The 17,839-nt window shown below is 47.0% G+C and overlaps 1 protein-coding gene across 1 annotated transcript in view; it reads left to right on the forward strand.

Moving 5' to 3' along the window:
- Positions 1-1,740: 1,740 nt before the first annotated feature.
- The window catches only part of TLN2 (talin 2), a 454,454-nt gene continuing 438,355 nt past the window's right edge, over positions 1,741-17,839 (forward strand). Inside the window, exon 1 of the mRNA XM_025390086.1 lies at positions 1,741-1,863. The gene's annotated coding sequence lies outside the window, so the exon portion shown is untranslated. The remainder of the gene's footprint in view (positions 1,864-17,839) is intronic.

A 17,839-nucleotide genomic window follows, 5' to 3' on the forward strand; every position in this document is an offset into this window, starting at 1 on the left:
GTGGCATTAATTTAGTAAGCTTATTACCAGGCTTGTACAGAAATTAATAAACATGTACTTTTTAATCATCCCCTGAGGTGGCTTGCTGTCACCACTAGTTATTCTGTCAGACTGGTAAATGTTTAAAAAGGTGTGGTGAACAAAAATACTTTACCTGTGCAATTAAAAATTGTGCCCTGCAATTTTTAGGACTTTCTCAAGGTGCCAAGTAATTGGTTCTCTCACTGTGCATTGATAATGCATACTTTGTTAGCTTTACAGTTTATTTTCTGCAATAAGTTACAAAGTTGTACCCTAAGGTTATCTTTGCTGTTATGATACAATCCGGTTCATCGGCCTGGATAAGGACAGGGTATTGTTCTCACAGAGTGTCCAGCCTTATCCAATGTCCCAATGGACTTACTCAAAATAATTTCAATTTACAAAATCAATTCACTCTCTGGTTTATGGTGACAGCAGTTTCTTTCTCTGAGAAACACTAAAAAGTTGCCAGCAGTTCCATTTGAGTAACTGAAGAGATTTGCTACCTATTTCCTGGTCATTCTGTATTGGGATGGAAATAATGTCGTCTTTCGTTTTTGAGACAGGGTCCCACTCTGTCATCCAGGCCAGAGTGCTGTGGTACAGTCACCGCTCACTGCAGCCCCCGAGCTCCTGGGCTCAAGTGATCCTCCCACCATTCTCCCCAGTAGCTGGGACTACAGGCATGCACCTCCACAGCCGGCTAATTTAAATTTTTTTTTGCGTGTGTGGAGATAGGGTCTCGCTGTATTGCCCAGGCCAATCTTAAACTCCTTGGGCTTGAGATCTTCCTGCTTTGGCCTCCCAAAGTGCTAGGAGTAAAGGGGTCATGGCTAATTCTTTTTTTTTTTTTTTTTTAAATTACGTGTCCCTTACAGATAAATAAAAAAGTAAAATTACTCACAATTCCACCAATTACTGAGAGATTTATTGGTGTTTCTTTATCCAGTCTTTTCTGCCTTTCTCTAGAAATCACAGTTTTTAAAAATGGGACCATATGGTACATAGTGTTTTGTCTCCTCACCCCCTTGAATAACCTTCACATTGTTCCACGGTATTTACAGTATTTACTAATAATGACTGTAAATGTAAGAGGTATATAACTGACTTTATTCAGGGCATGGTAAACAGGAGTGAATTATTTTCTCCTTGTCAATAGAGCACACCCCTTCCGCCACTCATCCCTATAGTCGTTCTCTAAATTCCTAAGTGACCCCTGACTAGCAAGGTTTCAGGATCCTTGTACTGAAAAGAGCAGGCTCGCCTGGGGTCACGGCCCTCCGCTTCGCAGCAAGACCCCACCGCCCGCCACGGCCCTCCAGTCAGCCACACCTCGCTTCCCCCAGGACCTGGCCAGTGGTCCCGAGAGGGCACTCTGCGGATCTAGGGGCCCCAGCCCACAAGACGCTGGGTCCTCCAGTCATCCCCTTTACACAGCAGAGCCCCAGTTCTGGTAAGCCGGGGTCACCCCGAGCCTCCCTTCCACGTGACAGCTCGGCCTGTGCATCGCCTTCCCTCACGGACCCTTTCAGCATCACCCCACGCGAGGAGAGACCCAGGAGGGGCGCCAGAGCCTGGGTGGCGGCCCACCCCCGATGCAGCGCGGCGCAGCGGCCGGACCGGAGCCGCGCCGTCCCCGAATGATGACGCGCTTCCTGCCCTCCCAGCGCTCGCGGGCAGTGCGCTCGCGCTCGCCCTCGGCTCTTGTTCCGCGCCCGGAGCCAGCGGCGGCGGCAGCGGCTGAGGCGGCTGCGGGAGCGGAGTGGTCGCCCAGCGCGCGGGGGGACGCGGGCTGCACTCCCGGGCAGGCGCTCTGCAATGAGACAGTAAATGCATCCCCTGGTAAGGCGCACGGCTCACTCGGGTTTTCCTCTTCCTCCAGCTGCATGCACGTTGCATGAATTTCTCGTATCTTTTCCCTCCCCTCTCCAGAAGGAAAATGTGGGTGTTTTTTTTTTCCTCCCTTTTGCTTCTCGTGAGTGATGCCAATGCAGGAAAAACCCGTAAAGCTCCCAGATTTGATGGTCTAGGAGGGCTTCTTGCAGGAAAATAAAAATAAAATGATATTAATGCACCTGTCTATTGCACATGTATGTTTAACTGCACTGGACCCGGGCGCAGCGGTTTGCAAACAGCCTCGCAGCCGGCGCCAGAGAGCGGATTCCTGGCCGTGGGCAGCCGGTCCCCTCCGGGGCTCTCGCTGGGTTTCCGGTAACTGGGCTTTGAAAAACGGCCCCGCCTGCATAGAGTGTCCCCTCGACCCCGGCCGGGCCCCCGCGCCAGGAGAGTTGGCGCGGGCGGAGCGGCTTCATTCCAGCACTGGCCGCCGGGACTCCAGCGCCACTTCGCAAACAAGTCTCCCGCCGAGGCTCTGGGCTAAGACAGCCCTCCAGTGCGGAGTTCCTTCTCCAGTGCCGGACACTCAGACCTGCCGATCCCACGACTGTCTTTTACTTGGCAGTCTCGCCACGGGCGAACTGCTGGCCGCTGAGCGACGGGGGCAGTGCCGGGCCGAAAGCAGGGACAGGCTTTGCATCCAGTGCTGCTGGCCTCACACAGACTCAGCTGCTCCCTCTCCTTCCTCGGTCCCACGAGCTGAAATTTTGCACCCATTGGAAGCTGGAGGGACCTGGAGACGAGTATTTCGGGATCCCTGATGGGACCAAGGAACGACTTTCGAGGGCGCCATATTTTCAGTGGGTTTTAGCTGCGGAGGGGAGGGGGCAAGCCGTTTCTGGGCCCCGGGGAGAGGGCCGCGCCCCCGTCGGAGAGGCTTGAGCGGTTGTCGCTGGGAAAGTTTGCGAGCCGAGGCCGGCGCGGAGGCGGCCGCGCAAGGCGCTCACGGCTGCTGTCCCTGCAAGGGCGCGCGGGCTACAGCGCGTCGCCACGCCAGCCGGCGGGGCTTGGGGCCGAGAGCCGTCGTCACGGACAGCGTGCTCGGCTTGCCGCTTTCCCCTGTCCCGCCTGGACCCGGCCTTGGGGCTCGGAGTCTCAGGGAACACGCCCCTCTTCCCCGCAGCTACCGCTGCCCGGGCGCTCAGCCGGAGCCGTGCGCTTGGCGGCGTCCCGGGGCTGGGCGCTGGGTGCAGAGCGTTCTCCCGGCGCCCGGGCTCGCCTGGGTACTCCGAGGGGCGCGGGAGCTCACTCCCTGGGGGAGATGAGGCGCCTTGGTTCGTGGATCGGGATCAGGGCCTTGCCTGTGGTCGCCCCGAGGCCGCCGACCAGCCTGAGCTTCTAGTCGCCTCCTTGACTTTGGCGGCGACAGCAGTAGCGCCCGCGGCTGCATGTTCTGCTCTCGCAGCTCGTGGAGGCGAGGAAAAGAGGGCGTTTCCAGAAGTTGAGGCTTCAGGTGACGCGTGGGGAAACTTGGATTCTTGCTGTCCGTGAAGGGCTGGGACAACTTAGGCCAGAATTCCTGTGTCTCATAGTGAAAACTTCTGTCTTTCCAGAAGATGAGAGAGGAATGAACTGAAGTGTTGGTGTTGTTGGGTAGGGATGATGTCCTGGAGAAGTGGACCCCAAAATACACGTAAATTGCCCTGGTACTGTAAGTACCACTTACTATTCCTTCTAATAGTACCTGCGTGTGTTGAGTTGTGGCATTGTCAGGTTGCATGCTGACGTCCCTTCTCCAGAGCTTGGAGGCAGCGACCTCTCCGGAGGGAGGGGGAAGCGGGAGTGGGGAATCTTTACTTTTGAAATAGACTGTGACCTCTGCTTTGTGAAGGGGCAGGGCACGGGCGTGTTTGCTGACCTACACGTAGCCAACTGCAGGAACGTGTTCTCCTTGGCGTGTTACCGAAATGATGTCATAGTATTAAGGCCATGTCCGCACTTGGGGTCTTCATCATTGAGGAGGCTAGAAGGGACCACAGAAAGCTCTGGGGTTGGGGGTTAAGTGTGCAGAGGGAGGGGAGAGGCTCTCCTGTGGGAGATGTGCCTGGAGATGTTAGGTGTTAGGCAGCTCTTTCCCTGATTCATTTCATGAAGCGCCTGCAAAAATGTCTCCGATATGAATGTCAGCCAAGATTTTATCTACCTTGATTGCTTATTTGGGACCTCTATGCAAAATCAGAGGATGGTGGTGGGTGTGACAAGTGGCCTTCAGAGAAGAGGGATGCCTACACGAATGATTTTTTTTTTTTTCCATTGAGCACTAGAATAGTGGAAAACACCCAGAACCCAAGATACATTTTTCCAAAATTAGCATAGCTAATTTAGAAGAGAAGTCAGTTGCAGAAAGCCTCCATCCGTTTTAAGTTTCCAGTCTTAGAGGGAGTACCTTAATCACAGAAACAGGTCTCTTCAGATTGGTGAAGCCACTGGTTTCTTTCTGCCTTTGTATCCATTCAAGTTATCAGGGAGTTTCCAAAGAGTATTAGAGGGTCTCTCTTTTTGGCATTGATGTGGGGCTTCTACCTCCAAAGAGAAAGCGAACTTTTTAACAGCGTGACCCTGTTGAATGAGTTACCAGGGATATTCTGTACAGGCATAGGCTATATATGTGTTTTGAACTCACCTACTGCTGACTCATTCAGGTTTTTCCAAACACTGTTCCCTAGAGTATTTTTAAGTGAAGTTAGGGTTTAGGAAGAGGTGAGTATGTCATTTTCTAGTCAGTATCTTTCTTTTCTGTCTCAAAAGTAATCTGATTTCCCCTCCTTCACCCCTCACTCCCCGAACATCATTGGTTCTCTAGAGTAGTAAAGGACGATTACAGGTGGTGAACAATATACATTTTTACCAACTATTCTCAGAAAAAAAATCTATGCATCTAAATGTATTTATGCATTTTAGCATTATGCTTTATAACTACATATATGCCACATATATTTTATACATGTTAAACCTTACATAATAAAAAAGAGAAGCTTTATTGCGAACCCTCCAATCTTTATTCCCAAGTTTACTACCTTAATAGTTATCTATTTTTTTATGCCTCTCTCAACGAATTGTTATAAATTGTGTTTTGTTGCCGCTTGCCTGATTCCTTTTTTTTTTTTTTGAGAGAATCTTGCTCTGTCACCTCAGCCTTCCAAGTAGCTGGGATTACAGGCACGCACCACCAAGCCCAGCTAATTTTTGTATTTTTAGTAGAGACATGGTTTCACCACGTTGGCCAGGCTGGTCTCAAACTCCTTGACCTCAGGTGATCCACCCGCCTCAGCCTCTCAGAGTGCTGGGATTATAGGCATGAGACACCGCGCCCAGCCAACCTGATTCTTATTGTCATAACTTCATAACTTGAGCAAAGTTCTTGCATTTTTTTTTCCTTTTAAGATTTTGTAACTTAAAAAGGTTAGAAAACGAGTATGTGTTTTGGGAAGTTGCCTGTCTGTTTACCAGTCTGTGAGGTGGTGTTGTGATATGTGTGTGGCATGTCCAGCCTCTTGAGACAGTGTCTACAACTTGTGATCTGTGACATTATTGCTCCAGAACTTTTGAGTCATAATGTTTTCTTGGTGATTTTGAGTGGTGGTTGGCCAGTACAAGAAGTACCCAAAAAGAGTTAAATAATTCAGTTATTTTTATTAGGTACAAAACTTTTAAAGACAAGAAGGAAAACATAATAAGCAGGCCTGGAATTACAGCTTAACATACCCACTGGTGCCTTTTTAATTACAGTAGTTTCCCCAGAACTTTTTAATCGTATTACTTTTATATCTAATAGGGAGACTAGTTAAAACATAAGCCACACATAACTATTACAAATAATAGGGATAAATGGTGGGTATGACCAGATGTTTTCCCTAAAGTTCAAAGAGTTAGGGAATCTGAACTCTGTCAAATTTCCCCTGCAGGGCTCACATCCCCTCCTCAATAAGCTGGAGAAAAGGCAAAGAAGTCAGGGTGAAGGAGGGGGAGAGATAACGTGCTTAAGGTAGGCCTCTCTTTTGTACTGACCACCCTGACAATCTGTGGCTCAGGGGCAGGTGCCATTTGAATGACAGCTGGTGGACAAGGTTGGGTACAAAATGCTTTAGTCGTGAGAATCTTTATGTGTCGCCCAGAGCTATGAATTAGGACTGGGCTCATTTGCCACCCATTTCACAGTGGAGTTTCAGAGACAGTGCCAAGACCATGGTTTTGTTTTCCTCTTAACCAACAATTTAATTTCAGTCAAACTGATGCTGTTCTGAAAATGTAGAATAAGGATTGAACATTTGTATTTTCTTCTTACTCTTTTAGCTGCAATTTTTACAAACATAATTCCCTACGTCTGTTATTCACTCATTCAGTGAATGTTTTTGAGGGTTTGCTGTGCACTTTATGCTGAGAAGATATCCCCTGCCCTCACAATGCCCACACATTGTATTCCGAGGAGGTGATACACTTTTGTACTTTGTGTATCTAGTAGCCAGGGTGAGGGTGGGGTAGAGGGTGGGGAGATGAGAATGTGATGAAATAGTAACTGAAATACAACATTATAGAACGATGAGAAAAGGATGTGACCAGGCAATTCCCAGAAGAAGGGATGCAAATTATTGCATCTCTTCTCAACTTCCCTAGTGGACAGAGAAATACAAATTTAAAGACAGGTATTATTTCCTGTCCATACAATTGATACATCTTTTAAAAGGTTGGTAATACTCGCTGTTTGGGGTTGGGGTGGTGGGAATTCTCAGACCATTGATACAAGTGTGAATTGTTACAATCTTTAGGAAAAGCAGATGGTTTCTGTGAAAGTTTGGAGCACACCTGCCATGTGACCCAGCAATCCCACATTTGCAACCTCGTTTTACATTAAGAAAAACATTGGCCTGTAAGGATCTGTGTGTAAGGGTGTTTGTTGTAGGATTTTTTGCAGTAAATAAACTAGAAGCAACAAATGTTCATTAGTAAAATGAATAAAATGAGGTACATACATAGTATGGATTATTTTGTGAGGGTTGTGCATGACATATTAAAAATAATATGTAAAATAAAAGCTAGTTGCAGAGTATCATATGTTGCATGACCGTATTTCTGATTTTATTTAAAAAAAATTTTTTTTTTTTTAGATGGAGGCTCACTTGTTAGCACAGACTGGAGTGCAGTAGCTCCATCTCGGCTCACTGCAACCTCTGTCTCCTGGGTTCAAGCGATTCTCCTGCCTAGGTGTCCCGAGTAGCTGAGATTACAGGCACCCGCCACCACACCTGGCTAATTTTTGTATTTTTAGTAGAGACGGGTTTCACCATGTTGGCCAGGCTGGTCTCGAGCTCCTGACCTCAGGTGATCCACCTGCCTCAGCCTCCCAAAGTGCTGTGATTACTGCATGAGCCACTGCGACCGGCCGTATTTCTGATTAAGAAAATAAGCCGTATGTGTATGACCTTGGAGAAAAGTGTGTAAGGACACCCAAAACTTAACATTGTTTAAGATTAGCAGTGAGGAGGGAGAGGTAATTAACTTTTTCCATATATACTTAAATTGGTTGACTTGTTCAAACACGCAGGCTTTTCTATATGAAAACAAGTTTAAAAATGTTTGGTTAATGGATAAGAAACTCACCAGCAACCATTTAGAAAAAAAGGCTGGGAAATATCACGCTTACTTTTTCTGATGCCTCCTATTGCAATCTCTTATCTCTTTGGAAATTTTTAATTAATTTTTTTTTGAGACGGAGTCTCGCTCTGTCACCCAGGCTGGAGTGCAGTGGCGGGATCTCGACTCACTGCAAGCTCTGCCTCCCGGGGTCACGCCATTCTCCTGCCTCAGCCTCCGAGTAGCTGGGACTACAGGCGCCCGCCACCACGCCTGGCTAATTTTTTGTATTTTTAGTAGAGACGGGGTTTCACCGTGTTAGCCAGGATGGTCTCGATCTCCTGACCTCATGATCCGCCCGCCTCAGCCTTCCAAAGTGCTGGGATTACAGGCGTGAGCCACCGCACCCGGCACAATTAATTATTTTCTAAAATCCTTTGATTTCTCAACTTCTAGTAGAGGATACTTTCAGTGTAAAGGATAGCTTCCGAAAAAACTGTTTCCCTCTGCCCCAGGAGGTGGTGAAAGTAAGAGCTCAGGAAAGCTCTTAGAAGCACTCTCCTTTGTCTTAACTTTCTCTGATCCCATTCTGAGGGAAGACCAATAGTGGCCCCTGCAGGGAGAGCTTCTGGCCAATTGAGAAGCCTTTCTTTTTTTTAGTTTTAGACAGGGTCTAGCTGGAGTGCAGTAGCGTGATCTTGGCTCACTGCAATCTCCACCTTCTGAGTTCAAGCGATTCTCATGCCTCAGCCTCCCGAGTAGCTGGGATTACAGGCATGCGCCACCACTCCCAGCTAACTTTTGTATTTTTAGTAGAGATGGGGTTTTACCATGTTGGCCACGCTGGTCTGGAACTCCTGGGCTCAGGCAGTCCACCTGCCTCGGCCTCCCAAAGTGTTGGAATTACAGGCGTGAGCCACGGTGCCTGGCCTGAGAAGCCTTTCTAGATAGCAGCAGCATCTCCTCAAACTTGGTTTTCCTAATTGAGGCCCAGAGAGGGCTGGGTTGGGATTTGAATCCAGGTCTCTTTCCATATGATCCCTGGCTTAGCTGGCTGTTCCACCTCTACCATTTTCAACCCAGCCTCCTGATGTGATTTTTGATATCTTGATAGAAATGATGAGTTTTTGCCTGTTGCAGCTAAAGCTCACCTTTCAAAAGCATTTCACATTTTATTTTTATTTTTTATCTGAATAATATTTTTAGAGACAGGATCTCTCTGATGCCCAGGCTGGAGTGCAGTTGTACAATCACAGCTCACTACAGCCTCAAACTCCTGGGCTCAAGTGATCCTCCTGCCTCAGCCTCCTGTGAAGCTGGGGCTACAGGAACTTGCCACCATACCTGGCCAATTTGTATTTTATATATTTTTTTTATAGAGACCAGGTCTTACTGTGTTGCCTAGAGTAGTCTCAAACTCCTAACCTCAAGCGATCCTCCCACCTTGACACCTCCCAAAGCACTGGGATTACAGGTGTGAGCCACCACACTCTGCTCTACATTGAAAAAAGTACATACTGTGTGACTCTGAATCCTGACGGGAGATCCAGAATCTCAACCCACTGGAAGCCAGGGCTGTGCTGCACAATTTGAAAACCATGCTTGAGATTACATCAGTGGTTCCCAAACTAAAATGCATGGGAATCACCTGCAGGGCTTGTTAAACCCCCAGATTATTGGGCCTGAGTTTCAGATTTGATGAGTCCTTGGTGGGGTTTGATTTGCATTTTTAACAAGTTTCCAGAAGAGACTTATCCTGCGGGTCAGCCAGAGAGGGCTGGGCTGGTATTTGAACCCAGGTCTCTTTCCATATGATCCTGGCTTAGCTGGCTGTTATGCTTCTACCATTTTCAACCCAGACTATTTATGTGATTTTTGTAATCTTGATAGAACTGATGAGTTCTATGGAGAACCACTGGTTTAGAGGAACTAGCTACCTCTCTTCCATGGGTGTTATGTTCTTTTCCAGCCAGCCATGTTATGGATGGGATACGATTTGACTGTGTACCCATGCAAAATCTCATCTTGAATTGTAGTTGCCATAATCCCCATGTGTCTTGGGAGGGACGTGGTGGGAGGTAATTGAACCATGGAGGTAGCTATACCCATGCTGTTCTCATAATAGTGAGTGAGATCTCATGAGACCTGATGGTTTCATAACAGCCTTTTCCCCCTTTGCTTGGCACTTCTCTCTCCTGCCATCATGTGAAGAAGGACGAGTTTGCTGTCCCTTCCGCCATGTCTGTAAGTTTCCTGAGGTCCCCGGCCCCAGCCTCCTGGTCCCAGCCATGCTGAACTGTGACTCAGTTAAACCTGTTTCCTTTATAAATTACCCAGTCTCAGGTATGGGTAATAGAGTAAATTGGTACCGCAGAGAGTGGGGTGCTGCTATAAAGATACCTAAAAATGTGGAAGTGACATTGGAACAGTTTGGAGGGCTCAGAGGAAGACAGGAAGATGTGGGAAAGTTTGGAACTTCCCAGAGACTTGTTGAATGATTTTGACCAAAATGCTGATGGTGATATGGACAATAAATTCCAGGCTGAGGTGGTTTCAGATGGAGATGAGGAACTTCTTGGGAACTGGAACCAAGGTGACTCTTGCTATGCTTTAGCAAAGAGACTGGCGGCTTTTTGCCCCTGCCCTAGATATCTGTGGAACTTTGAATTTGAGAGAGATGATTTAGGGTATCTGGGGGAAGAAATTTATAAGCAGCAGAACATTTAGGAGGTGACAGAGCATGAAAGTTTAGAAAATTTGCAGCCTGACGATGTGGTAGAAAAGAAAAACCCGTTTTCTGGGGAGAATTTCAAGCCAGCTGCAGAAATTTGCGTAAGTAACGAGAGACCTTCACGGGAGCCCCTGGGAAAATGGTTTCCTGGGCTGGGTCCAGGGCCCCCCTGCTGTGTGCAGCGTTGCGAATTGGTGCCCTGCATCTCAATCACTCCAGCAGTGGCTAAAAGGGGCCAAAGTACAGCCCAAGCTATTGTTTCATAAGATGTAAGCCCCAAGCCTTGGCAGCTTCCATGTGATGTTGGTCCTGCAGGTGTGCAGAAGACAAGAATTGAGATTTGGGAACCTCTGTTTAGATTTCAGAGGATGTACAGAAATGCCTGGATGTGCCACTGCACTCCAGTCTGAGTGACAGAGTGAGACTTCGTCTCAAAAGAAAAAAAAAATGCCTGGATGTCCAGGGAGACATTTGCTACTGGGGTGGAGCCCTCATGGAGCACCTCTGCTAGGGTAGTGCAGAAGGAAAATGTGGGGCTGGAACCCCCACACAGAGTCCCCATTGGGGCACTGCCTAGTGGAGCTGTGAGAAGAGGGCCACCATTCTCCGGAACCCAGAATGCTAGATCCACAAACAGCTTGCACCACATACCTGGAAAAGCTACAGACACTCAACACCAGCCTGTGAAGCAGCTGAGAGGGAGGGTGTACTCTGCAGAGCCACAGGGGTGGAGCTGTCCAAGGTCATAGGAACCCACCTCTTGCATCAGTGTAATGTAGATGTGAGACATGGAGTCAAAGGAGAGCATTTTGGAACTTTAAGGTTAAATAACTGCCCTGTTGGATTTTGGACTTGCATGGGGCCTGTAGCCCCTTTATTTTAGCCAATTTCTCCCATTTGGAATGAGCGTATTTAGGTAATTCCTGTACCCCCTTTGTATCCAGGAAGTACCTGAGTTGCTTTTGATTTTACAGGCTAATAGGTGGAAGGGACTTGCCTTGTCTCAGATTAGACTTTGGACCTGGACTTTTCTGTTCATGCTGGAATGAACTAAGACTTAGGGGGACTGTTGGAAAGGCATGATTGTGTTTTGAAATGTGAGGACATGAGAGTAGGAGGTGGTGGCAATTGATATGGTTTGGCTGTGTCCCCATGCAAAAATCTCATCTTGTAGTTCCCATAATCCCCATACCAGTGGGAGGTAATTGAATCATGAGGGTGGTTACCCCTATGCTGTTCTGTTTTTTTTTTTTTTTTTTTTTGAGACGGAGTCTCACTCTGTCGCCGGGCTGGAGTACAGTGGCGGGATCTCGGCTCACCGCAAGCTCCGCCTCCCAGGTTCACACCATTCTCCCGCCTCAGCCCCCGAGTAGCTGGGACTACAGGCGCCCGCCACCTCGCCCGGCTAATGTTTTGTATTTTTAGTAGAGACGGGGTTTCACCATGTTAGCCAGGATGGTCTTGATCTCCTGACCTCGTGATCCACCCGCGTCGGCCTCCCAAAGTGCTGGGATTACAGGCTTGAGCCACCGCGCCCGGCCCCCTATGCTGTTCTTATGATAGTGAGTGAGATCTCACGAGACCTGATGGTTTTATGAGGGGCTTTTCCCCCTTTGCTTGGCCCTTCTGTTTCCTGCTGCCATGTGAAGAAGGACATGTTTGCTTCCCCTTCTGCCGTTATTGTAAGTTTCTTTAGACCTCCCCAGCCATGCTGAACTGTGACTCAATTAAACCTGTTTCCTTTATAAATTACCCAGTCTCAGGTATGTCATTATAGCAATGTGAGAATGGACTAATACGGGTGAAAGTTAGCATCTCAGTCAAGGGACATTTAATGCAATTCTGCCAATTTCCCCAAGCTGGGAAAAAATAATATTTGAGTCATATTACTTAATTCTTGTCTGAATTTGTTGTAGATATTTGGGGATTTAATGATGTTTGATAGATATTTGTATGTTTCATCAGCAATGAAAGTGAGAATTTGTGGGTATCATTCTAAATAGTCTATAGAGAGTTCTCTTGGGAAAGAGGACATTCTGATTCCTGTTTTTTCCCGTCATACATGCATATTCAAGATTTGATGTTATTGATTTCTTTTAATAAAAAGTTGGCTACATGTGAAGGGTATTGAGAATAATATGGTGACCAGATGATAAATATGGCATAAATTGTGTCATAATCTGATCATTCATGCATTTTTTGGAGGAAATTAAGTACAGTAGCCATTAATTTCAACAAATGTTTATTGCAGTGTCAGCAAAGTAGTTATGTTTCTGGGTTTTCTTTTTTTCTTTTTGAGGTAGAGTCTCACTTTGTCGCCCAGGCCGGAGTGCAGTGACGCAATCTCGGCTCACTGCAGCCTGTGCCTCCTGGGTTCAAGCGATTGTCCTGTCTTAGCTACCCAAGTAGCTGGGATTACAGCCATGTACCACCATGGTTGGCTAATTTTTGTATTTTTAGCAGAGACAGGGTTTCACCATGTTGCCCAGGCCTTCCTCGGCCTGCCAAAGGGGTTATGTTTCTAATGATGCTTATCAGTGACACATAAGTGTTTGGCTGTCCTCTGGGACCCTCGCTTGCCTGGATGTCCTTGACAGATTTGGATGACTCAAAGCTCAAGCAGAGTATTCCCTAAAAGGCTTTCCTTCTCACTGATCTCCTAGTTCTAAAATTTTTTAGCAGTTGAACAGTTTATTCTGTTTTCAGCCACTTAGTTTTAATTTGTTTTGTTTATTTTTAGAGACAGGGTCTCGTTCTGTCACCCAGGCTGGAGTGCCAGCCACTTAGTTTTAGAGCCTTGAATGTTTTTCTAGTGATTTCCTATGTCAGCTCTAAGCAAAGCAAAATTGGTAGTGATAGTGGAGTGCAGGAAATAAAAGAGACCTGGAAGGGAAATTGTCATGAAGGAGGTCACGTTTAAGTGGGGCTTTGCAGATGGGTTTCTTCTGCAGTGTTCCTGGACCTGCCTGCACATTGGAATCACTTGGAGATTCTGTGGAGTTGGTTTGGGATGGGGCCTGGGCATTCGTGGGTAAGTTCTCCAGGTGATTCTAATGTGCAGCCACGGTAGAGGACCACTCATCTACAGTCCTCTGGGTCACCTTGCCTCATTCTTGGGAGATTTTAGCATCTGGCCCACAGTCCCTCCTCCCATCAACATTTTTGGTGACTTGAACATCTGTATAGGTTGTCCACCCAATTCCCAACCTCTCAGTCCCTTGACCAACTCTCCTTCAGTTGTCTTTTCCTCTACTCTGCTTCAGCCATCGCTCACATGGTTATCTCTAGACCACTGATTCTCAGTGATTTTTTCGACAAGGAGGATATTTGGCAATGTCTAGAGACTTTTTGGCACAACTTTGGAGGAAGAAGAGACGCTGTTGACATTCTAGTGAGGCTGCTGAACACCCTGCAATGCACAGGACAGCCCCACACAACAAAGAATTACGCCATCCAAAACGTCAGTAGTCCCAGGGTCAAGAACCCTTGCTCTAGTGTCTTTGAAGTTTTTTTTAACCCTAAACCATAGGAGAAATATATCTTATGTGATGACCCAATGCAAACACACAGAAGTTTCACAAAACAGTATTTATTCTTACTGGATATAATGCACTTTCATACTTTTTATTGTTTCATTAAAACAATAAGATGCTGATCCTGACCCACTAAATTGATTTCACCACCCGCTAAACTTGCACCCCATCATTTGAAAAATATGGTTGTAGACCTTATCATTACTGATAACTGCACCTGCAGCAAAATCTTGACAAACTCACCAGTCTGACCCTCCCCTTTTCTCTTTTGTCTTATTGCCTCTAGTACTTGGTTCCACCTAGCTTTCACCTACAAGGGCTTCTGACCTGGTGGCCCTTTCTTTTTCGTTGTCCGTCATCCCTTTCTTGTCCTCCTTACCCAGCTCAGGTTCTTAACTCCCTTGACCTTTCCCCGCGTTGTCTTACTGTCCTGGGAAAGAAAACCCCATCCTTGGTTAAGCCCACCCTCTGCTCACTCTCCTTCAGCTTCAGGCTGATGATCCTGGCTGGAGAAAACACATATCCCTTGGCATTGTCTTGCCGTTAATTTATGGCCACAAACCTCAAGGGGACTCTTGACACTTTCAGGTCCACTATGTTTCTAGACCCACTTCTCAGCTGATGAACTGGCTTATTTCACTGAGAGAAGAAACAATTAGAAGCTACTTTCATCATCTTCATGTACTAAACTTACTAACCTACCAGCACCTGTAACCACGTGTGAATGAGATCTGTCCTCTCTTGGCTTTTATACATGCAGCTATCTCCTTTCCCTTTGGCATCATCAGTTTCCCACTCTGATGGATAGTCCCCATCAGAAGCATGCAATAGCACCTGTCATCTAAAGGAAAAAAAACAGCAGGCCGGGCACGGTCCCTCACACTGAATCCCAGCACTTTGGTAGGCTAAGGTGGGCGAATCATGAGATCAGGAGTTCGAGACCAGCCTGACCAACATGGTGAAACCCCATCTCTACTAAAAATACAAAAATTAGCTGGGCATGGTGTCTTGTGCCTGTAGTCCTATCTACTCAGGAGGCTGAGACAGGAGAATCGCTAGAACCCGGGAGGCGGAGGTTACAGTGAGCCGAGATTGTGCGACAAAGCTAGACTCCATCTCAAAAAAAAAGAAAAAAAACAAATAGCAACAAAAAAAGAAAAAAACAGCAGGAACGGAACACTCTTGACCCTGTGTCCTAGTCTGCTGTTCTTCCATTCCTTTCCACGCCCTTCATGGTAAAAATATTTGAAAGAACTGTCACACTCGCTGACACCATTTCCTGCTCTCATTCTTTCTTGAACTCACCCCAGTCTGGCTTTTAGCCAATTTTTGTTTTTTGTTTTGCCATGTTGTCCAGGCCAATTTCAAACTCCTGGGTTCAAGTGATCCGCCTGCCTTGGCCTCTTAAAGTGTTGGGATTACACACATGAGCCACTTTGCCTCTCCCAGAACCACGCTTATGAAGGTGGCAGCAGTATCCATGTGGTGCAATCCAGTGGCGAACTCTTTAGTTGTCATCTTCTACAGGCTCTCCTCAGCATTTGTCCAGGTCATTGCTTTCTCTCTGGAACCCTTCCACTGGCTTCCATGTCACAACCTGGTTCTGCTGCCCCCTGGCTTCTCCAGGTCCAGCCTTCTTGCTGGATGTTTCTCCCTGGCTTAAAGTTGGGGGCGCTCTCTCACCTTTCTCTTCATTAGGAATCTGCTACAGGATCACCTCTTATGAGGTCACACTGGCATCCCCCGGCTCCTATTCTCAAGCTTCTTCCTTATTTTCCTATCATTATTCCCTGATATTACATACAGGACTCATTTATGGTCTGTGTCACTGCATTTAGAATATAAGCTCCAGAAGAGAAATCATCTCTGCCTCTGTATCCCCAAGTGCCTACAAGAATGCCTGGCACATGATAGGTACTCGTCAAAAAATTCTTAATGAACGATTGATGAAGGAAACTTGCTGGTTAGAGGTTGGCCTTGGATGAGGGAATAGAAGTCTTTTCCAGACTTGAGCTAAGGTAGAGCATAATGTTGAAGTGGAAAAGCAGTGTCTCATGGTGCAGTATTTTTAGGTCATGTGTTGAGAGTTGGGGGTTCAAGTATTGAATGAAGGAAGCACATCCTTGTTAAACACTTGTTGAGTGATGTAAGGCACCTGCAGAGGACAGCTGGATGGAGACAAATGGTTGCAGTTCTCATCTTTATCTCTGAAGGGGGCACTTAAGCAGTCTACTTGGCAACTTTTGTCGCTGGGTTGAAGACGATAAAGGGACTCGTCTGAAGTGTTTATCATTGACCTTAATGTTCTGGCGACTTGTTTTGGTGAATCACTCATCCCCAGAGTCCACTTCATCACAGAGGGAGGTGTCTCCTTCTTCTCCTAAGCATTTGAGCTCATTGGGGAGTTCAGTGGACCCTCTCTGTGCTGCTTTCAGAAACTCGGGTTAAAAGAGCCCCAAAGCATCCTCATCCTGTGTTTAAATTAAACCTCCTCTTTTTTCATTTGCATTGCTTCAGTACAGTCCATTTAATTACTTGGCACGCGCACCTAGGTCCTAGTTTCATGGAAGTGAGGCTATTTCCCAAGTTTAGCCCGAGGTCATGCATGGCGGATCTTCCAAGGGGGGCGTGGATTATTCCTGGGTTTGGGAGATTACATGGAGACTACTTTAAGAAGCTTAATTTTCTCCTTGAAGAGCTCTCTACTGGACTCAACACCTGTCACTCCTAGGCTCTCCCTGATGGGGTTCAAGGAGCTTGCCCGGTGGGTAAGACATCAGACAAGGGCAGCCTGAAGCACAGCCACAAAGCAGTTAGGTTTAGTACACCCAAGAAGACAGGACAGATGTCTATGTGGGAGATCTCAGCGACTCGAGGGAAGTTTACTTTTATTATCAGTATTTGTTTTAAAGAAAGCTTGGTCAGAATGGTTGTAGGTGGGTGTCTCCCTTTGACAGGGAAAGAACTGAGGCTCAGAAGGGTATGATACTTGACAGAGCTGGCACTAAAACCCTGCTTCCTCCTTTTCTTGGGATGTGCTGTTGAAACCTGTCTGTAATTCAGGGTTGCAGTTCTCAGCCCTGGGTACGCATCAGAATCTCTAGGGAAGCTTATTAAAACTGCTAGTTCCTAACCCCCACCGGACTCACTGAACTGAATCGGGAGCCCTAGGAAGGATCCTAGGAGGGTTGCCTGTAGGGGGTCAAGGCAGCCAGAGGACTGGGGACAGGCACCCTGCAGGGCAGACGCCTGCTGGCCATGCACACTGGACAGACTCGACTGAGACACGACAGCCATCTCGACTGACTGGGTCGCAGTTTGCTCCTCACTCCTGCACTGCTTCTGGTTTCTAAGACAGACCCTGTAGGGCTCCATTTAAAATGCATATAGAAAGGGCTTTTTATTTTCTTTGGGGAAATTTAATTTTCTGGCATTTTCCCAGTGTGTTTTGTCCTACTTAGGTGAGAATGAAAGCTGCATTTAGTGTGAGGAAATCACCTCCCTGAGGGCTTTTGTGAGTCTTCTTGATTAGGGTCCCTAGGTGAGGCTGACTGGCTCTGGGGTGGGGTTTGGGTTTAACCAGCTCTTGGAGAAGCTGGTGGGGAACCAGAAGCTGGCCTGAGTGCTCCTGGGACAGAAGGAGCAGAAGGGTACAAGCTGGCTGTGCAGGGATGGATTTTAACAGTAATAAAGGATGGTAAACTGTTGGCTGGTTTTTGCTGGTGAAGTTGTTGCGTGTTTGAGTGCCGTGATCTTGTGATAGTTGCTATAGGCTGGACACGGCCCAGTAGAGCCTGCAGCAGTGCCTTGTCCCACTGAGCTGGCTCTTTGATGAATCTCAGAAGATGTTTAGATGGAGCTTTATGAACGTGCCTGGTGAAGGGCCTAGAGCAAGCCCTGGGGAATCCGAGAAGCATCAGGTGGCCGTATCCCTAACCACAGGGACAGGAGAAGGGCATTTTTCTCTTGAATTGGAAGCTGATGGTATTAGTTTTATTATATTACCGTATATTAATTAATTAAATATTATAATATTACGGTATTATTGTATTAGTTTCCTAGAGTTGCTGTAACAGAGTATTGTATT

Source organism: Theropithecus gelada, chromosome 7a, assembly GCF_003255815.1.
Source record: "Theropithecus gelada isolate Dixy chromosome 7a, Tgel_1.0, whole genome shotgun sequence".
Classification (NCBI taxonomy): Eukaryota; Metazoa; Chordata; class Mammalia; order Primates; family Cercopithecidae; genus Theropithecus; species Theropithecus gelada.